Raw genomic sequence first — 7,867 nt, 5'->3', positions numbered from 1 at the left:
TTTCCCGTCCCTCCTGGGAAACGTCACCTTGCCTCACCTCAGTGCACGTGCCAGCCATCGCACAGGCTTGGGGCCCTGCAGCATGAGTGCTGGGAAGGGGCTGGGTCATCAGAGAAGACATGGTCATGGCCCCAGGGAAGGACTGACCTTGTCACCTTCAGATGGTACTGTGGCCCGCGGGAGCTACTCAGGATCACTTTTAGGGAATTTAAGGATGCGGATAAGCGATAAGCGTTTTTAGGTCATTGTTTAACAGTGCCCCACCTTGCTGTTTGGTTCTCTGATCTTAGACGGATTTCTTACATTGTGTCATGCTCAGTTTCCTCATCTCTCAGGTGGGACAATTTTTATTCATCTCAGAATGAGATGAATTTTTATTCATCATTCATCATTCATTCATTTTATTCATCATTTATTCAGAATTTTTATTCATCTAGACATCTGTCTAGAGTACAGGGCATGGAAGGACACATCGTGCCCCATGCTGACTTGTGTTAGGTGCTTAGTTCTCTCCTAGGAACTGCAGACCAGCTCAGCATTGGGGATGGAGTCCACATTGGGTGCATGGAATCCCAGGCGGTACCTAGGACCGGTACTTGATTGTGTGGGGCACTGGGCCACACGCCTCTTTGATATGCAGGGTATCTTAGCTTGTGGTTAGGGTAACAAAAGGAAGCATGAGACGGGATGAAGCCCAGCTTGTACCCAGGCTGTTGAGTTAATTGGCCGTAAGCAGATTTTCCCACGAGTAAGGAGGCAGGTTGCAGACCCCGGAATCAGGCGGCGGAGGCTCTGAGACCCTCGGCCCCTTCCCACTGTGGTCAAGCAGTGGGGAGCAGCTTCTTTATCTGCAAACTGGGAAGGTAATGATTTTGACCCCATGGGGGTAGCTGTGAGGCTTAATGAACTCATATACGTAGGGCTCTTGGAGCACCGACTGGCTGAGGATTAGCACATGGCGGATGCTCGCTATCATCATCATCCGTCTCACCATCATCAGGGTCATCTCCATCCTCGCCATCACCACGATGGCCTTCCTCATCATTACCATCATCATCATCACCACCGTCATCATCGAAAGAGCGAGAAAATCCAGCTTTGATGCAACTGTTATTTTCCTACAACGACAGAACCGTCTACGTTGTGACTCTTTCCTCGGGAGTCAAAGTGAGGTTAATAAATCACGGAAGAGCAGAGTGACGATTTAAAGGTCTCTGTGATCAGTCGCAAGAGATAAGTACCGACTGAAATGTTGAGTGGGAGGAGGCACCACGCCTGCAAGTCCAGTGGTAAAAGAGCAGGAGACACGTAGGCACATCTTGTCCACGAAACCCAAGCGTCAGGATTTGGAGTTGTGGCCTCTGTTGCATTGGGGAACACTCAGCTCTCGTAACTCTGGGAAAGCAACGCTATACCCTGGAAGAAGCAGACACGCTTTTGATAACAGGTGTTCACCTGGATGCTGAAATTCTACATTCCTGTAGTTAGTTGTTTTTCTTTTTCTTTTTTTTTAATGTTTATTTTTGAGATAGAGAGAGACAGAGCGTGAGCGAGGGAGGGGGAGAGAGAGACGTAGACACAGAATCCGAAGCGGGCTCCAGGCTCCGAGCTGTCAGCACAGAGCCCGACGCGGGGCTCGAACCCACGCACCGCGAGACCGTGACCTGCGCCGAAGTCGGACGCTCAACCGATTGAGCCACCCAGGCGCCCCCGGTGGTTGTTTTTCGTACTCAAAGTGGTAGTTGTTTTACTCACATAAATGTGGCCTCGTGTTTTCTTGCGGCCAAAGTATGTTGCAAAAAATTTGCCTTGGAGGGAGGTCATTCCGTGAAAGCCACCCATTTGTATCAGAGCTTTAGAGACAGCTTCTCCCCTCTCCCCCACGTCTTTGCTTTTATTTTCCTTCATTCCTTTACTCTGACGGAACAAAAAATTAATTACTTTTTAAGTTAGATACATAACAAAAATATAGATATATAAATTCAATGCATGACTGTTCTAACAAACCCAAACAGCTGTTCTAATGAATTCAAACTAATTCACATTTGGGGCGCCTGGGTGGCTCCGTTGGTTGAGCGGCCAACTTCGGCTCAGGTCATGATCTCACGGTCCGTGAGTTTGAGCCCCGCGTCGGGCTCTGGGCTGACGGCTCAGAGCCTGGATCCCGTTTCGGATTCTGTGTCTCCCTCTCTCTCTGCCCCTCCCCTATTCATGCTCTGTCTCTCTCTGTCTCAAAAGTAAATAAACGTTAAGAAAAAAAAAAAAAAACAACTAATTCACATTTAAGTAAAATGTGAGTTTTCCACCACATCCTGAACCACTTCCATTTAGTCTCTGATTTCTTAACTCCCTCATGGGCCTTCGTTCCCCACGGCCATGAACTTTTACACCTCCTTCTCTCTCCCCCACTCGTCCTCCTCCTCACCACTTACCTACGTACTCACTCATCCGTCGTGACAATTTTCGTTCGTCGGTAAGATATTGTAATCTTCCAACATGACCGCATACACATCATTTTGAAAACAATTGTATTTCTGTTCCTGGTACAAACGCAGATGATTCCCATCATCAGTACTCGTATTCACTGCCTCAATCAAAGCTGCCACGAGTGACCTTTGCACCTTATCTGGGCTCCCCTGGGCCGCTACTTCCTTAGGATGCAAACGGCGTTGCTCCGGCAGAATGTGTACGTGTTTAAAATTTTGGAACTGACGCATTTTGTCCCCTCTATAACGTTCGCATCTGTTTATACTTTCACGAGTAATACGCGAGAAAGATAATTTCCTTAGAGCGTCGCAAACAGCAGTGTTTTCAATCTTTAAATTTTATGTCAATCTCACGGGCAAAAAAAAAAAAAAAATCATCTCAGGATTGCTTTCATCACGCGTTGGTTTGCTTTTTGGCAAAAAAGCTGTGATGTGCAAACCATTTTTTTTTTTTTTCCAGCCCGCCATTTGTCACCTCGGTTAAGTTGGAAGTCTGTATCTCCGAATCTATCCTTGCAGGACACCGGGTAGAATTCACCAAAGGAGTTTACATGAGATGTGGGAGAAGAAGGGCAGCCCCAGTCTTGCTCTCTTTCGCGGCTGTTTCTGTAGGCAAGAGGCGCACAGAAGCGGTGATGGTTGCAGGCCCCAAGCGCTCTTTGCTCTCCTCCGCTCCCGGTTCGGCTCGTCCCCACCGACTGGGGGACGGCACAGCCTGGCACGAGCCGCCCTTCCCAGCCTGACTGGGGAGCTGGACGTGCTCAGAGTGGCTGGTGGCTGACACCTCTACTCCTCCAGCTTCTCCCCGACCGCGCCGTCTGCGTCCCACCGCAAACCCTCGACCCCCAAACGCACATGGGTGACTCGCCTGCCGTGCCTGCACTGTCCTTTTCACTTTGGTCATGGGTCCTTTGCCGGGTAGGATTTTGCCTTTTTATTTCATTTATTTATTGATTTTGGGGGGTTTTGCCTTTTTAAATACTCAGCGTTGTCACTCTCCTTTAGGACTTCTGGCTTGTGCCCGGCTGCCAAAGATCCCCTATGCTCTAAGTCTGTAGAAAAAAAAAGTATTTTCATATTTCTTCCAGTGCATTCGTGATTCGTGAAAATACGTAGCTCTTCGGTCCATGTACAGCATCCGCCTATGAGATGAGGTAGAGATTTAATTCATTTTACCTACATGATTAGCCAATGAGTCCCACATTGAGCGCATCATCCGTTCTTCGCCACGCTACCGATGTGAGTTGCAAACCTCAACTCAAAGCCCTGCTTTGTCACTTACCATGTGACCCTCAAATCTCCCTGCCTCTGCCTGCCGTGACTTTCTCATTCGTAGGTTGGGGGCTGTTCCCGGACTTGGCTCGTAGGATAGCGGGGCTATTCTGAACGGGCTCGTTCATAGACGCCAACTTCTCACTGAAGGACAACTCTTCTTAGTTCTGTGGTCACGAAGTCTTCTCGTTGAGGAATATACATCTCACTAATTATTCCCAACTTCCTTTATGCCCCTCAGCAGAGATTTGTAGTTTCTTCCTATGTCTTGTGTACTGTCGTTCAGTTTATTCTCGGGTTTTTTTATTCGTTTGGTTGCTGTTGTGTGTGGTCTCTTCATTTTGTCACATCTTGCACTCAGTGATTCATTGTATAGATATTATTATTTTTATTTTAATGCTTATTTATTTTTGAGAGAGAGAGAGAGAGAGAGCACGTGTGTGCAAATGAGTGGGGGAGGGGCAGAGAAAGAAAGGGACAGAGGATCCAAAGCAGCCCCCGAGCTGACCATAGTGGGCCCGATGCGGAACTCTACCCCATGAACCGCGAGACCATGACCTGAGCCAAAGTCGGACACTCAACTGACTGAGCCACCCAGGTGCCCCTAGTTATACTTACATGTTTTAAAAACTTATTTATGGGGTGCCTGGGTGGCTCCGTCGGTTAAGCGGCCGACTTCGGTTCAGGTCATGATCTCTCGGTCCGTGAGTTTGAGTCCCGTGTCGGTCTCTGTGCTGACAGCTCAGAGCCTGGAGCCTGTTTCAGATTCTGTCTCCCTCTCTCTGACCGTCCCCAGTTCATGCTCTGTCTCTCCCTGTCTCAAAAATAAATAAACGTTAAAAAGAAAAATTAAAAAAAAAAACAAAAAAAACCCCAAAACTTATTTATTGTTTAATTTACATCCAAGTTAGTTAGTATGTGGTGCAACAATGATTTCAGGAGTAGATTCCTTAGTGTCCCTTACCCCTTTGGCCCATCCCCCCTCCCACAACCCCTCCAGCAACCCTCTGTTTGTTCTCCATATTTAAGAGTGTCTTATGTTTGGTCCCCCTCCCTGTTTTTATATCATTTTTGCTTCCCTTCCCTTATGTTCATCTGTTTTGTCTCTTAAAGTCCTCATATGAATGAAGTCACATGAAGTTCTCTGACTAATTTCACTTAGCATAACACCCTCTAGTTGCATCCACGTAGTTGCAAATGGCAAGATTTCATTCTTTTTGGTTGCCGAGTAATACTCCATTGTATCTATATAACACCTCTTCTTTATCCACTCATCCGTCGATGGACACTTGGGCTCTTTCCATAGTTTGGCTATTGTCAATAGCACTGCTATAAACATGGGGGTGCCTGTGCCCCTTCGAAACAGCACACCTGTATCCTGTGGATGAATGCCTAGTAGTGCAATTGCTGGGTGGTAGGGTAGTTCTATTTTTAACTTTTTGAGGAACCTCCATACTGTTTTCCAGGGTGGCTGCACCAGTTTGCATTCCCAGATATACTTATTTTTGTATATTTACTTGGGGTCCTGCCCCCTTACTGAACCTTGCTATTGGTTCCTCTTAGTTTTAAAACTGACTTATTTAGATTTCCTAGGTAGATATTATATGGAAACAACTATCCTTTCTTTTACTTTATATTTATATGTTTTCTTCTCTACTCCCACCCTTTCTTATGGCATTGATTAAGACCTCCAGGCCACAGCAGAAAAATTTCCGCAGCCCTAGAAATGTTCTCTAGCTGATGCAGTTTTTGAATAATGGTGGGGGTCCAGAGTTGATGGCGAAGAAAGAATTTTTGAAGACGTGTTTGGTGCAAAAGGTGAATTTATTAAAGCTCGGGGACAGGACTCGTGGGCAGAAAGAGCTGCACCGGGGTTGTGAGGAATGACCGGTGATATGCTATGGAGTTGGGGGCGGGGCGGGAGGTACTGGTAAGGGGAAGTTTCCAAAAGGACCTTTATATGCTAAAGAGGGCTCGTCAGATACTGGAGGCCTAGCTATTGTGGAGCTAAAGTTATTTTTCCCTCTCGGAAAAATTAACATTAAGACAGCGGGCAGTTCCTGGAGACGTGTTATGCTCCCTTTGCCTCGAATATTTGTCAGGGGGCTTCAGGTTCTAAAGAAATTTAATTTTATTTACATTTCCTTCTTGCCTTTGTTCCCCACATCACCACGGAGGGGAGGGTGATGTTAGGGCTCCAAGAAACTGAGTCTGTAGGTTTCTGGAGACTGACTTTTTTTTTTCCTTGTAAACTGATGGAGACTGTGATCTCTATCAGTGACCATTAATTTTTCCCTTTCCTTTGTTCTTGGGCAGCTGGGAGTGCCCGCGGAATGTCACACACATGTCTCACGGGGGAGGGGTGAAGGGGGGTGGGGGGGGTGAGGGGGGTGGGGGGATGGGGGGGTGGTGTCAGCCTGCCTTTTCCTCATCATAGCTACACTGTTTGATAGGTAAGTCGTCAGCCACCTGTACCTCCTGAGCACTTGCCACGCGATGGCTGCTACTGGTGAAGTGGGTTTTTTAATTTTATATTTAATTTTAAATAATTAAAGTTAACATTTATGTAGCCAACTCTCCCTCTTCGTGGCCCCCCGCACGCCCGCCCCGTGTGTTTCCATACCGCGAAGGTGGCATAAACTTGGGTCCCACAGCTATATGAAGCCCAAGCATGAGTTATTACGTGTCACGGGGCCACCCAGGGTGCCGGTCTGGTGTCCCCTTCCTTGCTCCTCAGGAGAAGTGGCCAGAGCATTTCGAGGCCCAATTTTCCCAAGCAGGGTGACTCCTGAGGGCTCCAGCCTCATGGAGGGATCTCAGTTTTCGCCCTGCACCCCACAAGGTCATCGGGCCACCTCCCTGGGCCTCTGTTGCATTCAGGCTCCAGTCTCAGGGCTGATACCTGGGTCCTTTGGGCCAGGCTAGGGTCACCTCACGCTTAGTACTCTGGCTTACAATGTCCCCCTCGTTTCTGGCCTTTGATGGTTTCTCCTTCTTTATTTTGAGATTGCTGTGCATCTCAAACAAACAAAAAACCCCACCCAATTTATATATATTTATAACATTTTTTGACAGGAAGTAGGATTTATTGGTGGGCATGAACGGGGAGGGCCAGCGTCCAGTTTCCCATGAGGGCAGACCCCACCATTTGTCCAAGGGCCCACAATTAGGGAGGTATTTGACCCCACAGCCATTGGAGATGAGCCACTCTTCAGCCCCCATGTCTTCGAATTCATCCTCATTGGACTTGGTAAAGCCCCACTTCTTGGAAATGTGGATCTTCTGGCCGCCAGGGAACTTGAACTCGGCCCTGCGTAGGGCTTCACTCACATGCTCCTCGTTCCGCAGCTTGGTACGGTGGACGTGATGACTTGGCCAAGGTGGACCCTGCCCACTGTGCCCTGGGGCTTTCTAACGGCACCCCGCATGCCTGTCTGGAGCCTAGATGGGAGATAGCATGAGGCCAAACCTCTGTGTCCACCGGAAAGGGCTGTCTCCAAGGTCCCTGAGGGCCACCCAGACAATCAACAGGCTGCATATACTACCGAGGAGGCTGCTGTTCCCAGCCACTGCACACCCGGCTTTTGGATACATTCAGTCCAGCATTTCTCTGAGTTTTTGTACAGGGTGCGGGCGACGATACCACAGTCATCCATTCTGCCAGAGACTGTGCCTCCTTTATCATCCGGAATGTTATGTGTGTAAATCAGACTTGCCAGAGGCTATTTGGCTGGTCTTTGCAGGGAATTACCTCTTGATTTTATTTATTAACCTGCTAACTTTTGGGGGGGGGGGCTTCTATTTATTTTTTCCTCTTATCTTCATTAATCCTTTCCTTTAGGCTTCCTAACGTTTGGTTGTTTTGACTTCTTGTGTTAAATGCTTAGCTCATTTATTTTTAATCTCTATTGTTTTCCAACGAAGCCGTAATTGTTCCTTGAATTACTAATTTGTGGTATCCTATAGGTGTTCATAGCTGGCGTTGGCATGACAATGTCTCCTTTAATGAAGGAGCTCTTTAGGAAACCGCCTTTAAGATTTCCAATGACTAGACTTTGGGGGTGGGTATTAATTTAGAATATTGTGACATTGAGATCAGAAATCCTGCT

At 47.6% G+C, this 7,867-nt stretch overlaps 2 pseudogenes; both read right to left on the bottom strand.

Annotated features, from left to right (window-relative positions):
- Window positions 1-1,339: 1,339 nt before the first annotated feature.
- Window positions 1,340-7,186, bottom strand: LOC147577629 (large ribosomal subunit protein uL16-like; annotated as a pseudogene).
- A 60-nt stretch (window positions 7,187-7,246) lies between these two features.
- Window positions 7,247-7,352, bottom strand: LOC112850591 (small nucleolar RNA SNORA70; annotated as a pseudogene).
- Window positions 7,353-7,867: the final 515 nt, after the last annotated feature.

The sequence above is a fragment of the Puma concolor genome, chromosome C2 (genome assembly GCF_028749965.1).
Source record: "Puma concolor isolate L17-30 chromosome C2, mPumCon1.1.hap2, whole genome shotgun sequence".
Taxonomy (NCBI): Eukaryota; Metazoa; Chordata; class Mammalia; order Carnivora; family Felidae; genus Puma; species Puma concolor.
This window is presented reverse-complemented; position numbering and strand designations above follow the sequence as displayed.